This window comes from Anabrus simplex, chromosome 1 (assembly GCF_040414725.1).
Source record: "Anabrus simplex isolate iqAnaSimp1 chromosome 1, ASM4041472v1, whole genome shotgun sequence".
Lineage (NCBI taxonomy): Eukaryota > Metazoa > Arthropoda > Insecta > Orthoptera > Tettigoniidae > Anabrus > Anabrus simplex.
The window spans coordinates 829,280,075-829,300,003 of record NC_090265.1 but is presented as its reverse complement, the minus strand read 5'-3'; the positions used below and the strand labels follow the sequence as shown (position 1 = coordinate 829,300,003).

Here is a 19,929-nt window from a genome sequence, read left to right as displayed (position 1 = left end):
TAAAAGTAACTATGCACAGCTAGTCCTGTTATGATGTGGCAGATTGATTTCTTGGGTCGTGACCATGTTTGATCCATCATTGCACTTGTGCAAAACTCCAGCCATATCCTTCTTCTTTCTGTTTCTTTTAAGAGTCTTGACCGGTATCCATTGATGGTAGTGGGAATCTGATTCCTAGGTCCTCCATCAACGTTTACTTCCTGAGCACATTAGCCTTGCAAGGGCATACTTCGATAGCCCACGTGCAACTTTCAGGAAATGTGACCTCATTCTTTCTAGTGTCCTGAGGTCGGTGAGACTTAAGCTTTCCCAGATAATGTCAATACGATAGCATAGAACTGGGATAATTTTGGCTCTGAAGAGTTTTAGGACAGTGCTTCAGATCAGTGATTGTATATGTGGTTAATAAGCATCCAGAATGATCTTGTCATTGGTTGTAGTGTTATCCCCAGATATCTGCAGGTGCTGACGACTTTCAGACGTTCTTCTCTACAGCAGATGGTGTCTTCCCCCTTTCTCTCTCCTTTTCTGAATACCATTTGGACCTTTTCATTGTTTAGTTCGGCCCAGTTTATGAAGATATTAAATTAACTTAGGAAGTCGTTTTTGTTTGTTGACCCTCGGGCCATGTCATTAGCATAGCTATACAGAGGTGTTGCAAGTAGGCATATTCACATGATCGTATGGAATAATCTTCATGTTGATCTGTACTGATGAACCATTACAATTAGAATGAAAAAAGAAAATCCACTTAATACACTTTGTTGACGTAACTATGTAGGTCTAAATATCACACTTTGTGAGACTAGGCCATCTTCAGCCACATAATTTAAAATTGACAAATACATTCACATATTGTGTTCTTTAAAACAATTATGAAACTCAGTCTTAAAATCTAATTGAACATGTATTAAAAAATGGTTTACTCCATCAATAACAGTAGTTAAAATTTTAATACAGGAGAATTTATTAATGGAATAAACCATTATGTTTTAATACAACATGTCCCATTAGATTTTAAGATTGAGTTTCATAATTGTTTAAAGGAACACAATATGTGAAAGTATTTGTCAGTTTTAGATTATGTGGCTGAAGATGGCCTAGTCCCACAAAGTGTGATGTTTACACAGTTATATCAATATAGTGTATTGATTATTACAATGATTTTCTTTTCATTCTAATTCATGTGATGCCAGCAGTGACAACACTGTTTCTCGCAAAAATCCCCTTGTGTTCATTACTTCGATGTTGTAAGTGACATATTACAACCTCCAATGTAGAGTACAGAATCCATTATATACTTGTATCCATTTCCCTTTGATGTTATCCTATAACTGTCATCCTGAACGTAAATTTAACCCTGAAGCACAGGGGTGTTACCATAGGTTAATTATAGAAAGGGTTATTTTATTTATGTGCATGCTTTCTTCATTTAAAAAACTTGTAAGTTATAGGCCTAGCTAGTATTGTTGAAATATAATTTGGAAAACACTTTTGAAATCTCCCCAAACACACCATTTACCCATTACAACAGAACGCGGATCATCTAAGCTCTTGATTATTCGAGGCACCGTATTATCTGAGAAAAATTTGTAGGTGTAAAACCCTATAATCACGGGGGGAGCATTTTTAAACGGAGAATTCATTCTCCTTTAGCAGGTTAGTAAACTTGATTTGCTAACACGGCGGGGCCACACAGTTTGGTCTGCCACTGCTAAGCAGAGTCCTGGAGGGGCGTGCCATTCCAGCTGATGAGTCTAAATGGCACGTCTGGACGAAACTCTGCATAATGCACACGGCCTAACCACCCAAAAGCTGGTTCTATTCCCGTGATTATAAGATCTGCGGCCGTGAAAGCCTTTTTTGATATTGTAAAACCCTACTTTACAATTTTAATGCAGTGATTATTAAATGTTTTAGGCCTATCATGAACTGTATGCCATGCATTATATTATTGCAGCAAAGAAACGAGGTACCACTCTGAAATAAAAGGAACTTTTTAAAAGTGTAAGACGTTACAAAGAAATTAGCTTTTGTAACATTCTTTGATTCTTTTACATACTAGCTGATGTACCCGTGCTTCGCTACAGAATCCTACATTGTATTCAGAATTCTAGGTTAGGTAGTATGCACGTTGTGAGCAAGATTGTATTAAATTGTATAGCTCTTAACGTTACACTAGAAACGCGAAGAGGAAGTCACCAAACGTCTTTTCTCATATGAAGACTGAGTTAGGAAATTTTTGTTGTAATGGGAGGCCTGCTTATCTACCACCAGTCACAATCAGGTTGGGAGTTTTCATTATAATAGCAGACACTCACTCTCCACCTGCCTTTTTACATCCTCAGAAAGACTGTCTTAGTGGTTTTCCCAACCAAAATGAACATAGGTAGTTACAATGATGTCAGTAGTATGGCGCGATTAAAAGCAATGCTGTCATATGAAATACTCTATCAAATGAAAAGAAAAAAAAAACATTTTCTCAATTTTAATAATAGTGTTATTTGCTTTATGTCCCACTAACTACTCTTTTATGGTTTTCGGAGACGCCGAGGTGCCGGAATTTAGTCCCGCAGGAGTTCTTTTATGCGCCAGTAAATCTACCAACAAGAGGCTGACATATTTGAGCACCTTCAAATACCACCAGACTGAGCCAGGATCGAACCTACCAAGTTGGGGTCAGAAGGCCAGTGCCTTAACCAACCGTATGAGGCACTCAGCCCGGCTTTTTCTCACTTTTAACGAACAGTACTGCGCTGCCGATCTAACGGTCCAAAGTTTCAAAGTTGGAATGACCAAGCCGCAGACAGCCGTGATCGGTGAACATTGTTCACCGTTTTTGAGCGGTGGAAGGGGGGAGGGGGATAGTGGAGAGTCCCAGGGCAAAAACTATGCCCTTTTACTAACCTGTTTCTTAGGAGTACCCGATGAGTCGGAAAATCTCAGTTCACTACAGTGGCGGCGGAAAAATCTATCTGACTTAAACATTTCCTCCCAGCCCCTCTTCACTGCTACTTTGGAATAAAATGAATGCGGAATTTAATGAAAGTGAAGAGGAAAATGCTTTTCATAGGAGTACTCGATGAGTCGGAAAGTCTCAATTCACTATACTGGCGGAGGAAAAATCTGAGTTGGAGGCAAGTTTTCCCTCCAAGCCAGAGGAGAAGCCCCCTCTTCGCTGCTAATTTGGAATAAAATGAAAGTAGAATTTAATAAATGTGAAGAGGAAGATGCTTTTCTTAAGAAACAGCTCTTTTCAGCATTGAATTATGAGTTATTTAGTGAATTGTGGTGCTATAATTTGGAATAGGCCTAAATTGTAATTCTAGACGAGGTCATACTACTACTAAGTGAGCACACTGCTCATTCAAAACAGCACGTCAGAATAGGGATCGAATAGCTGGAATACTATGATGAACCAATGTGTATGTACCAACAGTATCAGAAAATGTATGAGACAGAGGAAGGGCATGCTAAACAAGAAAGTTTTCCAACTCCCCAGCTATTTCCGGCCGATATTCAGTCAGGCTGTTGTACTCGGTACGCAACAGTAATCCAATCCCTCAGAGATGAGTGGCAGAATAAGAGACAAAAAACATCACAACAAGCAATGGTCAATGTAATGTGATTGTTAATCATTGTTATGTGCTTTCAATATTGTAGACCTTCACATTTATTTTTTTTCAGACTCTGAAATACCACTTATCATAGCCGGTACGGTAAAACTGAATAATACATAAATGATTGGAAATTGTATTCTCTATAACTTTTTTTTTGATAGGGGATTTACGTCACACCGTCTTATGGCGACGATGGGATAGGAATGGCCTAGGAGTTGGAAGGAAGCGGCCATGGCCGTAATTAAGGTACAGCCCCAGCATTTGCCTGGTGTGAAAATGGGAAACCACGGGAAAACCATCTTCAGGGCTGCCGACAGTGGGATTCGAACCCCCTATCTCCCGGATGCTCTATAACTTTTGTTACACAGTCATTTTGGTAGGACCAATAACATAGGCATTTAAAAAATACATTTTAGGCACCTTCCCCTAAACTACAGTTTCATCCAGGGTGAATAAAATTGTATATAGCTTAGACTGCTGTTTCTAATTCCCAACTCTATATACTGATTTTCAGTAAATTCTGTTAACCCATTTCCTCGTGGCTTGGCGTTGATATGGACTTAGCAACAAAAATACAAATTCATGAATATCTCTGTTATCATAGCCGGTACGGTAAAAAGGTAAAAGATATATATGATTGAAAATTTAATTCTATATAACTTTTGTTATATAGACATTTGGTGACTACCCCTACGTGTTTCTAGGGTAACATTAAGAGCTATACAATTTAATACAATCTTGTTCACAACGTGTATAGGCCTACTACCTAACCTACAATTCTGTATGCAATGTAAAATTCCATAGCGAAGCACAGGTACATCGGCTAGTATTATAAATATTTGAGAACTAGCAAGATACCCGTGCTTCGCTACGGCTTTATACTGAAAATTATTATTCAAAGTTTTACATTTTGGAGAGTCCAATGTCAGCTAAGCCTGTAAAATACGCCCTCAGTTAGTACGTCAAACGTTTTTGGGGGAATGATTATTTATTTTCTGATCTACCACTCATTTGAAACCCATATGGAAGAATTTGAATGTTTAAACCCTTTATTTAAAATATGGGATGTAAAAGTGACCAACCTGTGAAATTTTATTTTGTATGTCGAACAGTAATGAATACTTTTTAAGAGGTGAATGTTTCAAAAAATTTATTAACATATATAGTATAGACGACCAACCTTCATTAAAAAAAAGTTAGTGCCTGAAAGGGTTTCGGAAGAATGGATATTGTGTTTTTGAGAGTCAACCACCATCCCAACCCCTTAGGGAAGATATATTTTGAAGTACGTAGTGTGTCCGGAAAATACGTATAAATCCGTCGGGGTGACATTTCACGTATCGTGGAGGTGCCGCCAGGTGGCACTGCTGTTGTCGCCAATCTTCTCCACGCTCAGTTCGAGTCGGAGAGCTCTGCGTGTCCGTAGTAGTGTGCGGCTGCTTGTTGAAAGTTACCCGGTTTAACCTGCCGTCGGTATGGATCTCTTTCTGATTGAGGAACAGCGCATCAACATCAAGTCTCAGAGCTCGTGTGGCCCGAGTTCGACTGGATTTGGCACAAGGGGGCAGGTGGATACTTCATCACGACAATGCGCCCGCTCACACGTCGCTCGCTGTGCGTGAGTTTTTGGCCCGAAGCTCAATCACCATGACAGACCACCCGCCTTATTCACCCGATTTAGCCCCTTGTGACTTCTTCCTGTTCCCGAAATGCAAAATGGTGCTTCAGGGGCGGCACTTGGGTGATGTGGAAGCCATCAAGGGAGAAACGACACGGCAACTGAACAGCATCACAACTGAAGACTTTCAACAATGTTATCAACAGTGGAAACGGCGTTGGCAGAAGTGCATCTTGTCTCAGGGAGAGTACTTTGAAGGAGACCATATTATAATACATGAATAATTGTCAAATAAAGTTATTATTCAACTTTTATACATATTTTCCAGACATACTATGTATACAATATTTTACACCTAGGACATAAAAGAACACCCTTCTCGTAAAATTACGACTTTGCATGTCAAATAGTTTTGGAGGGATAAATAATTTCATTTAACATTTTAGGGCTGGAACGTTTTCCTATTTCACACCTAGGATTTGGAATTGGAATTTTGTCTTCGTACGTTACACCATTTTGGGGGAAGGAATGAATATATTTGTTTTCGGATCTTAACCCCCATTTAACTCTCTGAGTGGTTAAATTTGTTTCAAATCTTCTGTTATTTAATGCCTAGGATATCATTTGAAATTTTAACTTAATAATTCAAACGGTTTCATATAAATGCATATTTTTGTCATCATTCCTCACCCACCAAAGCAAAAACCCCCTTAGGGGTGTATTGTTTTAAGTCCACTTCTTATTTGTAATCCCATGAAAATAATTCAACTCCTTTTACACCCCCTTAAGTTGATTCCAACCCCCCTCTCCTGCCACAAAATACGTGTGAATTTTAAAAGGTGATTCCAAATACAAATGTTTATGTCTGTGTCATCTTCAGTAATTGAGATATAAGTATCCTCATAAAAATAACCCCTTTTTCAGCCCTTTTTACAACTCCCACCCCTTATTTATTTTCTGATCTAACACTCACTTGAACCCCATATGGAAGAATTTGAATGTTTAAACCCTTTATTTAAAATATGGGATATAAAAGTGACCAACCTGTGAAATTTTATTTTGTACGTCGAAGAGTAATGAATACTTTTTAAGAGGTGAATGTTTCAAAATATTTATTAACATATACATTATAGAAGTGTTATTTCCAAACAAAAAATGTGTGTTATTTATTTTTAAAGAAGTGAAAAATACCAATTTTCATGTCTGTATATAAGTTTTTTGATATAATGTAGATATGCTCATTTTAAAAATTAACCCCCTTTAACACTTCCCCTTAAGTGGATTTTCAGAAAACAAATTATGCGTGTTCCTTTACGTTTACAGGAGATCAAAATACCAATTTTGACACCTGAGTATTCGATAAATAAGTATCCTCATAAAAATAATTCAACACTTTCTTCAGTTCTTTTCACCCACGCCACCCCCTGAACCCGCGAGTGGTCACTAGCCGAAATGTAACGTGAGTGGTCGCGCGTGAGAGTTTCTCTCACATCAAAATAAATACGACATTTTTCACAGTTCTGTGAGGCATAAAGCTGAAATTTACTACTGAAATGAAACGCAAGTTCTACCTTAAATGTTTTAGATAAAAATGAAATGATTAATTGTGTGATAGAGAGAGATGGCGTATGGCTTTAAGCGCCGGGAGTGTCCGAGGACAAGTTTGGCTTGTAAGATGCAGGTCTTTTGATTTGAGGCCCGTAGGCGACCTGCGCGTCATGATGAGGATAAAATGATGATGAAGACGACACATACACCCTGCCCCCATGTCAGCGAAATTAACCAATTAAGGTTAAATTTCCCGACCCCGCCGGGAATCGAACCCGGAACTTCTGTGACCAAAGACCAACACGATAACCATTTAGCCATGGAACCGGACATGATTAGCTGTTTATTAAAGACACAAGTTACTACTTACAATAACATATGCAATGGACAAAAAAATAACTTCCGTCCTGAAGTTGTAAAACATAAAATCTCACACATGCATTATATCGAGTAATATTTACGTACAAAGCACGGTTTCTGAACACAGTAACATTTTCAAAAACAAGAAGTGCTCATAATACAAATACTAACACATACAACAGGAGTAAGTTCCCGCTCCACTTCAAAATACCACCAACGTCATTAGTCGTGCGATGAGAGAAACTCTCACACAGCGCGCACGGACACATAGGAACCTTTGTTCTGACTAGGCGAGGGGGTGTTTGCCATTCAAATATGAATCGCTCTACCCACGACAGTTATAAACTTAGCTAGAAGAGGGAACAGTCACCTCCCTTTCATAAAAAATAATGTGAGAGAAAATCTCATATAGTGACCACTTGCGGGTTAAATGGATTTTACGAAAAGAAAAGAATACGCGTTTCTTTATTTTTAAAGAAGATTCCAAATACAAATTATCATGTCTGTAACATCTTCAGTTTTTGAGATATAAGTACCCTCATAAAAAGAGTTCACCTCACTTTCAGTCATTTTTACATCCCCCTTAAGTGAATTTTCGGAGAATAAAAATACGTGTATCCTTATTTTTAAAGGAGATTCCAAATACCAATTTTCACATCTGTAATATCTTCAGTTTTGGAGATACCAGTATCCTAATAAAAATAATTATCCCATTTTTCAGTCATATTAACCCCCCTTATGTGTTTTTTTCCAAAAACAAAAATATGTTTTTCTTTATTTTTAAAGGAGATTCCAAATACCCATTTTCACATCTGTAATATCTTGAGTTTTGGAAATACCAGCATCTTATTAAAAATAATTCAACCTATCTTCAGTCATTTTACAGCCCCCCCTCCCCCAAGTGTTTTTCCGAAAACAAAAAATGTGTGTTACTTTATTTTTAAAAGCGACTAAAAATACCAATTTTCATGTCTGTAATATGTGGGAAGTTTTTTGATATAGTGTAGATATGCTTATTTTAAAAATTCACCCCCTTTAACACTTCCCCTTTAGAGGATTTTCAGCAAACAAATTATGCGTTTTCCTTTACTTTAACAGGAGATCCAAATACCAATTTTCACATCTGTAACATCTTCAGTATTTGATATATAACTCCACATAAAAATAATACAACACTTTCTTCAGTTCTTTTCACCCACCCCACACCCTAAGTGCATTTTTAAAAAACAAAAGAATATATGTTTCTTTATTTTTAAACAAGATTCCAAACACCAATTTTCACATCTGTAATATGTTCAGTTTTGGAGATACCAGTATCCTAATAAAAAATAATTATACCATTTTTCAGTAATATTAACCCCCCTTAAGTGTTTTTTCCAAAAAAAAAAAAAAAGTATGTATTTCTTTATTTTTAAAGGAGATTCAAAATACCAATTTTCACGTCTGTAATATCTTCAGTTTTGGAGATACCAGCATCCTAATCAAAATAATTCAACCATTTGTCAGTCATTTAACCCCCCCCCCCCAACAACTTAAGTGTTTTTTTTCCGAAAATAAAAAATATGTGTTACTTTTTTTAAAAAAGAAATTAAAAATACTGATTTTCACTTCTGTACTATGTTAAGTTTTAGAGATATACTGCAGATTGCTCAATATAAAAATTCAACCCCTTTAACACTTATGTGGATTTTCAGAAAACAAATTATGCGTGTTCCTTTGCTTTTACAGAAGATTTCAAATACCAACTTTCACGTCTGTAACATATTACGTTTTTTAGATTAAATTTTAGGCCTTCCCCTAAACTAACATTTCACTCATCGTGAATAAAATGATTTATAGCCTAGATTGTAGCGGATCATCCCCCGACTTTACATACCGATTTTAATAAAATTCTCTTCAGCCGTTTTCTCGTGATGCATGTATAGTACGCGCACCTTTTAGTGATACATGGACACCCTAGTGCTGAATCGGTCGACCGCAGTTATCTTCAAGATTTGGATTGGCAACCTTTGAAACACAGATTATGAATCGCTTATGCATCGCTGTGCGACATCTGGCGTACACTTTACGTACTAGTACTGTTGTTGATTACACAGCAAAGCCAAACTGTAGAATTCATGCTAGGAACAAGATTCATATCGAGAAATGTTATATAATGTGTATACGACACAGTTGTTGGCTTAAGATAATAAAGGTTTAGAAAACTCATATCGATCTATCATATTATCGATTCAATTCAATTTCATTTCCATTCAGTTGGCAGTATTACTGGAACCGGGAGAGCTCCCTCCTTACTCCTCACCCCCGTACAAATAAATATCGCTAAAAGGTGTACGGACTATTTATATACATACATACATAGACAGAAAATATGGAAAAGTAAAACGTGCATTTCCTTGTTACTGTGGACATGACCGATACAGAAATACCATTCTTTTCAAATTCTGAGCAATGTACAGACAAAACTCTTATTTTATATATATAGATATATATAGATATAGGCCTACTGACAGAAACAATTTATACAGTACTTAATAAAAGAACAGGTCATACTACATAATATTTATTTTATTACAGCATTTATATCTACAGTTCATTTTACCATACCGTATTAGGCCTAAGTTACATTATTTACTGAAAATTAAAGATAAATGTGCATTTTGTTTATATGAATATATATATATATATATATATATATATATATATATATATATATATATTCTGACACCAAGATTAGCTGGCTTGAGCCCCACTGGTCAAAAAAATTTCAATATCAGAATGTTAGCTGGTAGGGTAGGGGGGAGGTGATGGTATATAATTTCTAATCACTAAATTGCGTGCCAAAAGTTTGGATTAAATTCCAAACCTCTTCACAGTGTTCATATGGCGTGAGGGCATGTAACACTGTCGATGGAGATTTGTCCATCAGATGGGGACGTTAAGCCTTGAGCAAACCGCTTGTTGCTATTCGACAAGAGTAGGCTATGTGCCGGCACCGGGTTTCACACTCTCCCTTCCTACTATCATGTATTACATCATTCATCTCATTAAATCCTCCGATGACGATGTCAGGAAGGGCACCCAGTCATAAAAACCTACGACATATTCATCTGACCTCATACCCAACCCCATAGAGAAATGGGACAAGGGTTGGACAAAACTTCCAAATTCATAAAGGTATGAGAAGGATGCTTCGGATACTTATTGACTAAATCTTCATGTTCGTATGGCCGTCTGTATTATCCGAAATGGATACAGTCCATTTTACCTCAGATAATCGGAGTTCTACTGTGCTTGCCTGTAGGTTCCTTCATCACAGAATGTCAGTTCTGTAACTCAAATATTGTCTCTACATGAACTGTAACAAAGTTCTATTCATTACCATTGCTGAGAAACACCAACATTAAAATGACACACGACCAAAACCAAAGTTCCCAAAAATAGCTACAGGAACTTGGAGAGACTTATGTAAGTCCTGATCTTTATACTGACTTTTCAATGTAATTTACCTATCATCTTCATTTACATGTACACAAACTATTACTTTCTAAGTATACAGCATTGAGCCAGAGATCATTATTTTATGCAACTGAAGACAAGTTTCTACATGCAGATGGACTCAAACAAGCAAGCATAGTTATCTCATTGAGGTTTATTCACCGTATTATGACAATGACCTCTGGACATTTGAAATTGCTAAAGTGACAGGTTAGGTTACAAACTACTGTATTTACGTGAATTATCCCCGCATATTTTTATTAAAAAATTGAGGCACGAAATTGGGGTGCGGGTTTTATTTGCGTCAATGTTGGCAACACACTCCTGGCTCACCTAGTTTACGATATTGAGTATACAGTTATGCTTTCTGTAACCGCAGATGGAAGAAAACTTATTTAGGTCATATTTAAACAGAAAACAATTCAGACTTTTAATTTAAAACTGCCTTTACATTTAAAAAATATTATTATACACAGTAATTTAAATTCAAATTTTCTCCGTGTCATGATAGAATGAGTCTTTCAGAACGTGCAGGGGTAGGTTTCCGCACTATCACTCACTTCGGTGTGCTGACAGTTCGTTTCATAGGTGCTAAGTTTGAGTGAAATCATAATTCTTTTGTATTCAGGAGTTTTAAGGAACGCCACAGTATCATGTAACAGTCAGTGTGCAAAGAAGCAGAATCCGCGAACACTGGTGATTCTCTTTGGCGATTCCGACAGTTGGCGAAAAAGTGTGGCTCATAATTGTAATCAATTCATAAGCAACAAACAATATTGTCAATCCAATGAAACTGCATCTTTTTTTGTTATGCCTAGTCCAAACGGACTTTTTAAAAGGAGATGGGGTCACTGTACTGTGTTGGAACGCAGATAGAACCGCAAGACATCCTCCCCTCGTCATAAGAAAGTTCGATAAGCCACGATGTTTTAAGAGCATCGGGTACTTTCTGTGCAAATACAAGGCACCTAAAAATACATACAGTAATCCAATGAATAAAGTACTTGCACAGGGGAGCCAGCATAGACTTCTCATCTTTGATTTTTTCTTTCGTTGCGTGAGGTCATGTTTGTCAGTGAGTTATCCAAACGCATTATTTGAATACTGTCAATGCATCTTGTTGGATACATTTTGGAAATAGTTCATTCCATTGCATTTGAAAGGTTTAAACTGTGAATCAATGTTAATTGCATGCAGTAACGGATCTTAGAACAATTTTTGACGCGGCAAGGGTTGGCATTTCTGAGGTATGATTTGGCGGTTAGTTCGAAATCACGTAATTCGGCGGTTAATTCGAAATCACGTAATTCGAAGTCCCGATTTCTGCGTCCCACTGGCTTCAAATTAACAAGGTTTTACCATATTGCAAAACTAACATCCAAGTTCACTGGTGTCTGTTTCAACTGTTTATATTGCACGAAAAAGAATTATCTACCACCGGTCTTGTTAATATCTGCGTAAAGAAAAGACCACGTGTGTAAACTGTTTTAGGCGTGGTGCGTAACGAATTTGTAGGTAATTTAGGAGAGGATACTAGTGACGCAAAAGACAACGAATCTTTCAATCTACAGGGAATCGAGCCTAATAATATTCATGGCAAATATATTTTATAGCAGTGATAATGTATTTCTCAAAACATGTTCAAGCAAAGCAGCTATATCCGTAAATTTACACGTTCATATTTGCGTAAAGACCATGTGGATCTCGCGGAGTGATATGAAATTTTTGTTTATGCCTACGTTACTCTTTCAACAGAACAAATTTTAGTTCATTTAATTTTTTTCAAAATGAGCCTTCCTAAAATTAGGGTGCGAGGATTATTCATGTAAATACGGTATTTACAAAAGACCTGTGATGTGAGGCACAATTTATGGGAGAATGAATAATAATAATAATAATAATAATAATAATAATAATTTAAAAAACATGGTTTTTAATGTCCCTTTAACCGATATTGGTCTTAAAGAATGCCAGTGATGGAATTTTGACATGAAAAAGAGGTTCTTCTATGCCCCAAAAATCCATCATATGGGTTGATAGCATTAAAACACTCTGACACAGTTAACTACGCCAGAATTCAATTCAGCAATTTGGAGCACATGAGAGATGCACTTTTCTAGCTGTGCACTATCTACTTTCAGCAAGTGAAAATGATTGATCAGAAACAGGTTAGGCTACAATCTGGTTACAAAATAGCCTATAATGTAATTACAGAACTTTACATGATTAGATGTGATGGTAGATGCAGTCCATCCATCTTTTAACAATGGAGATTAGCATTACAACAGGGAAGAAAAATCAGGTGTAATGTTTTCAGAACTTACAAGCATAGGAATACAAGTTATTCTTTGTCATAGGCCTCTGTATTTATGAAACACAGCTGCCAAAATCTAATGTTAACATGCTTACGGTATTCAGTGCAAAACTTGTTAGACAAGAGTCTTGATAAGACTGTAATTTATAAAAGTTTAAATACTTCTTTGGTGTGAAATATCCATAACATATGCTGTTACAAAATTGTGTTACGCAATATTACTGTATGCTACATACAAACTCCAAGCTCGTTAATTTCTTAATCAATACGATACTATTTAACAGTTCTCTGCTTCCTTTTCGAGACAGGAAAATATGCAGAACTTAGTAAACCCTTTCCGCTCGTGTGTCGACAGCCATCACTTAGCATTATAGCTCGTGTGTCGACCCTGAGTCGTCATAATGTTTCGCCGCTCGTTGTTAGGTTACCTGGGATGCCAGGGCTTTTATACTTCGTTTTGTAAGTGCTAGTCCCTTTTGGAAACCAAAAGAAACCAAATAGGTGTGTTTTAGCTTCTCTTTGCTTGGCAAAATTGCTCCGTTTCCTTGACAATGGAAAGCACTCGCGTGAAACAACATCAAGAAGTTGATATAAAGAACCACCTAATCGATTAGGTGGTTTTTTATATTAACTTCTTGATTATACTCATCGATACGGTCATGAAATGGACGACTTGAAACAGCATGGCGGCACACAGTCTGACCGAAGAAGAGATTCTTGCATCTCTTTCGGCTGATTTTGATGTTAGTGACCATGAAAGTGATCAAAATTTTGAATATGGTGATGAAAGTGATATATCCATTAGTGATTCAAATGACAATATTGATATCAGCGTCGCAAGAAATCAAGGAGGAGGCGATAGTATTGTAACTCGTCCCGGTCTCAGTCATACAGTGCCGACTTCAGATATACCTTGGAGATTGCGGAGAATGGGTGATGCAGGATTAGCCCAATTTCCTTACAGATTAGTCAGTGGATTCGTAAGTTTTGGCAACAGACCTAAAACAGAACTAGAGTACTGGTAGCTATTTTTTTAAGTGATCAATTGATAACCTCTATTGTCCATGAGACAAACAAATTTGCTGAAATGAAAACACAGCAAAATACTCCACTTCAGAAGAGATTGCTGGTGGCTTCAAATAGCCTATGCAGTGGCCTCCACGGTATGCACTAGCCTTGCGTCTTGGGTGGTGTGCTAAGTCCCAACTGATGAGCCTAACTTAGCACACGAGGGCGAAACGCAGGCAACCAAGAATGAGTTAGCTGGAAAATTTATAATGTCCAATAACGGACCATTATATTGGTATTATAAATTTACTCATTCAGGACAAATATTTTAGGTTCCCTATGGGAATCAACATCTACATCAGCATGGTATATATCGCATCGTTGGTCACAGAAGACACATACGCAACCCGGTCCTGGCTTGTGAAATTCCATGGTTCTGCACACCTTATGGTGGAACCCGTGTATGGCAAACCTGGTCACTATATGCCTCAGATCATATCCACCACGTGTCCAATCCCTGTTTAACATCGCATCAGTTGAGTAAAACTCGTCCCATATCATAGCCCTCTTTGCTTGCAGTTCTTGTAGCAACTCTCTGTAACTCCTTGTCGCTGAGAGTAACAATCTAAGTCTTATGTCTTCGATGAAGTACGTCTCCTTTGCAACAACGTATACTAGCCTTGATAATGTATATTTAGAAACACATAGAACTCTCTTCAAGAATCTAGCCTTCAAACTTTCCAGCTCTTGCAGTTGTCTTTTTAAGAGGTGCTCCCATATTACCTCTAGACCATATATGGCTGTTGGAACAACTTTCGTATTAAACAAAGCCATGGCTGTCTCCAACGATAGCTGTGGAAGGTGTTTAATATCACTAATGCTTTGTATAGCTGCGATGATTCTCTCCTTTAGGTGTATTGTGAATGTTGTTCCTGTTACCTGTATTGTAATCCCCAGATATTTGTATTGGTTACTAATTCGTAGTTTTTGTCCTTTACACAGGATATAATCGTCTTTAGATAATTTTCCTCCCCTCCTAAAAACAACCAATTGTTTTGTTCGCATTGAGGTCCATTTTATTACCCTCTGCCCATTTCACGATTAAGTCCATGACAACTTGTAGTTCCTCTTTACTCTCAGACGCAATGGCCATGTCGTCCGCATATACGTACGCGTTCACCTTCCGTGTTTGCTTCTTAATTTCTTTTATTGCATCCTGTGTGAAGATATTAAACAGCAGAGGGCTTAGTGGATCCCCCTGTAATACCCCGTTTGTCTGCCGGATCCACCCTGATGTGCAGAGATTGTCGCTTATTTGAATATAGTTCTCCGAAAGTATGTTGGTAACCAGTCTAGTGAGCCAGGTGCGACCGATGATTTCCTCTAGTTTTCGAACAAGTTTCCGTCTATCTACTGTATCAAAATCCTTGGAGTAATAAATAAATATTACGAACATTTTGCCTTGCTTTTTCCTGGTTGTTTCGTGAATATCTTGGAGAAGGCATTCCACTGCCATCAAAGTCGATCTCCCGGCTCTAAATCCAAACTGTTCGTCAGGGAGAAGCGGGTCTGCTATTCTATTGATTCTCTGGGTTATCAGTTTGGTGAGAATCTTAAAAGCTGCTGATTCAAGAGCCACTCCGCGATATGATTCCGGTTTGTTTACTTCTCCTTTCCCTTTGTAGAGCATCTTAACGACTGATTTTCTCCATACATTTGGAATGTTTCCTGTTTCCATACACTTGTTCAACAGTTCTAGCCATACTGTCTCTAGGTAAGGGAGATATGTCTTCAGAAATTCGTTGTAGAGGCCATCTGAGCCTGCCGCCTTGTTAGATTTTGCACTTGAAATCACTTTCCTTACTTCTTCTTGAGTGAAAGGACTGCATGGTTTAACTTCTCCTTCCATTGTAGGTGTTAAATCCGTTTACATAGTATATTTTCCATGTACACCTCCCAGATCTCCATTGGTATGTCTGCTGGGAATCTTGGATGGCGCGGGCGCAGTGCTTTGTACGGGTTTTCCTTGATTTCCTTCATTAGCGTCTGATATTGAGCTTCTATGTAACTGGCTTTCTCTCCTTCAGAAGAGTTTTGTATGCCTTTCTAGCAGCTTGATATTCTGCTAGGTGGACGACATCCATGCTTTGTCTGGCTACTCGCATTTTCTTCAAAGTTGCCTTCCTTACTTGGAAGCACTCACTGTCGAACCACTCTTTGGCTTTGCGATTACAATTCCACGATTCGGTCGCTTCTTTTATGTAGTCCTCTAGGAGAAGTGTCACTCTGTCGATCTTTCCTGCTCTGATTTCTTGGAGCATATGGTCAGTTTCATTTGAGTTTTCCTGTAGTAGAGATAGATTTAGACATCTCTTTAGTTTCGTTTCATTACTAGGTCTTGCCTCTCTAGCTGGACTGCAGTACACGTTTGTGATCACCGGAATGTGCTTTCTTATTAGTGCCCCATCAGTACTTGTGAGAAAAGTTTGGGACTGCACCTCTATGCCCTTTACTAGGACTAGATCTATTGCGCTTCCTCCGTTTGGCAGATGTATCTTTGCATTTTCCGGTCATTCACTAATGTTAGTCCTACTTCAGTTAAGTATTCCACAACTAACTCGGTTTTTCTGCTTGGCCTGTCTAAGGGACAGTTAAAATCTCCTGCTAAAATTACATTGGGGTTGTTAGTAATACTATCAAATGCTTTCTGTATGTTGTCTATTATATCTACTGAGCTGCAATCGGGTCTAAAGTATGCCCAGATGATGACACCTATTCTTGTTCTTACTACCACTAGGTCCTCGTCCGTCATTAGCACATGGAACGGGGATAGATTTGGCTTGATTAGACAATATACGCCCCCTGATGGTCTTCCTCTGGTGTGTTTCTTGGCTGGAGTAATGTTGTAAAAGCCTTGGATCCGGTGTTGTGTTCACCCCAGTTGTCGCTTTCATTATCTTATTTGTTCTCTAGTTACAAAAGTCTCAGTTAATACAGAAATATCAAAGTCCCTGAATATGTCACTTGGCGAGTTGCTTAATACTCCTCTTAAACCTTCCACATTCCAGGTTAAAATCCGTATTACATTACTCTCTGAGGCTTCTGTATCTCCGTGGGGCACGAAATGGCCGACAGATTATATTAGAGGGCCAGAAGCTATCTCTATACACTTCCTCGTGTTCACTGATTGGTATCCCTATTTTAAAAGCACTACTTGTTGGCGTATCGCTGACTTTCGTGCAGTCTAGTCTTCCTATTATTCCGTTTTCCCTCAAATATTCTTCCAAATCTTCCTTCTTGGTTTCTGGGTTAAGCTTGCCAATATAGAGCCATGCATTCTTCTCAGCTGCATGTATTCTGTATTGCCCCTCTCTTGATCCTCTCACTTTGTCATTTTTCTCTACTTTAGCTGCTTTGCTATCTCTAATGTTGGTAGCAATCCTATTTCCACGGCTACGTGTGGCAAATTTCCATTCACTTTCTTGTTTTTTCTCACTTGTCCTCTCTTCTGAGACCAGCGAGTTATCAATAGCTTGTTCTTGAGTGTCTTCGTTCAATTGAATTTTCCGTACATTTGGCCTTACATTTTCTGCCTCACTATTTGGATCCGGTGTTGTGTTCACCCCAGTTGTCGCTTTCATTATCTTATTTGAGAGAGAGCTTACACTCACATCGATGTTTTCAGTATCTTCTCTTGTCGTATGTTGGTGATATGTCCCATTGTCTTCTTTTATCTAAGATCCAACGGCTTGTTTCTCCCTAGCTCTTTAACAGCCTCTGTCAACATCTCTTTAATCATCTGAGGAAATGTTTGCAATAAAGTGTCCATTATGGAGTTTAGCTTTCTGTCTATCAGCTCTATTATTTGATCCCTTACGTTCTTTGATACTGTTATTTCCGGTTTGCATTCATTGCAGAGCCATGTTAGTCTGCAGTTCTTCCTTTTGATGATGTCATATTCTCCTCTCGTCATGCCAGTACATTCCTGGTGCTGCCACCTGGCGCATTTCTCGCATTCTATGGCATGATCCTCGTTTCTGACTACCTTCCTGCATATATCACACTGCTGCTCTTGTATGCTCTCTGCCACACCAGTTTCTGCACGCTCCTTGTTAGTTGGCATCTTGAGTTACTGCTGGATTTCTCTATAATCTCCAAGAAGGCCCTAATTGTTATATGTCCCCTGTTGACAACTTTCCATAGATTTTGAACTCCTTGCAAGTATGGCACTTTCTTTTACTTTCACGTATTCAGATGAATCACTGGTATTATCTACACTGCGGAGAATTCTTCTGTTTCACAGTCTCTTCAGCAAAAGTTCCTAGTCTTTGTTAACTAGAATTTGGTATGTTTCATATATACACTCTTACTATTTCCCGCACTTCTCTATCACCAATTATTTGTAACCTAAAACACTGTATTTATACTCTTTGGTGCACTGCGTTAAAATGGCGCTGGCCTTCTCCCCACGCGTTTGCTATGAGACACTTAATTTATGGTAATACACCATATGGTTTACGATTTTACTCACTACACTTGAGCTTGCACTTGTGGTACGCTCTACACTGCACTTTCACATGTCATATTTCCCTAAAACGCACTGAAATATTGTAGTTTTCGCAGAGCTATACTTACACGCTGCCAACCACCAACTACAACTTTGATTAAACGACTTTGTGTCATGTAAATACCATACATTCATTAATTCTGTAGTTCCTTCCTGTATATATTGTTACAACCAGTACTTAATACCAGGTTTTAAAATATGAAGAATGCTGACAGAAATAAATACAAGTTGGGAGAAATCAGAACTTACAAATAATTCGAGTGTAAAAGGTGAAAAACAGAACAAACCCCATAATGACTCATTACAAATGGTAGGAATTTCAGAAATGATCTGCTGTGTAGCTCAGTCGTTTAGGCCCCCGCCTCTGTATTTTGTGGTGAAGTCTCCCACAACCGGTGGACATTTAGATTTTTTAAATGTAAGAGAACAATATCTGGCCCTCCAGGTTGGGGGGTTGCATATAGGGTTAACGATCTATTGCATAAAAAATATTTAAAAAAGATTGTTATGAATATGTTACATTTGCCTCAGATGAATAAGAATGGATATCAAAATACGACGACCCTGCAATGGAAATTGGCTTTACAAATAGGTACTTGGAATGTAAGAACCCTGTATAAACCTGGATCTTTCAAACTCCTCAGTCAACAGATGGAGAAGTATAGAGTGGAAATTGCTGCAGTTCAAGAGACTAGATTATTAGGTAATGGTATACAAGACATGGAAAAGTATACATTTTTTAAGAGTGCTAAAAAAACTAGACCCCACAAATTTGGTACTGCATTTTGTGTCCAAAATTCACTAGTATCGTCAGTGCTGTCATTCGAACATGTAAATGAAAGACTATGCAATCTGAGGGTACATTCTAAATGGTTTAACATATCACTGCTGAACTGCCATGCCCCCACAAACGACAAGGATGATCATGTTAAAGACTCCTTTTATGAGGATTTGTTAAAATTGTGGAATAAATTACCTAAACATGTCAAAATGATTTTTAGTGATTTCAATGCAAAAGTTGGAAAGGAAAAAATGTTTGTGCCAACAATAAGAAGAGAAAGTCTGCATGACGAAAGCAATGATAATGCCATTCGACTAATCAATTTTGCTACATCCACAAACATGAATGTGCTGAGTACCACGTCCCTACATAAACAAATACATAAGAAAACAGGGTATTCGTGTGACAGTAACACTGCCAATCAGACAGATCATGTACTAATTGATAATAGGCACAGAAGCTCCATAACTGATATCAGAGCTTACAGAGGAGCTGAGATGGGATCTGATCACAATATGATAATTGCTTCTGTTAAAATTAAATTGAAAACCTCTTGTAAGTCATAGACTGAGGAAAGATGCAAAGTTGACACTCAGAAGCTGAAGCAGGAGAATG

The 19,929-nt window shown here is 37.9% G+C and overlaps 1 protein-coding gene across 4 annotated transcripts in view; it reads right to left on the bottom strand.

Moving 5' to 3' along the window:
- LOC136873914 (protein lin-54 homolog) overlaps positions 1-19,929 on the bottom strand; it is a 264,832-nt gene that overhangs the window by 237,349 nt on the left and 7,554 nt on the right. The window lies entirely within an intron of this gene.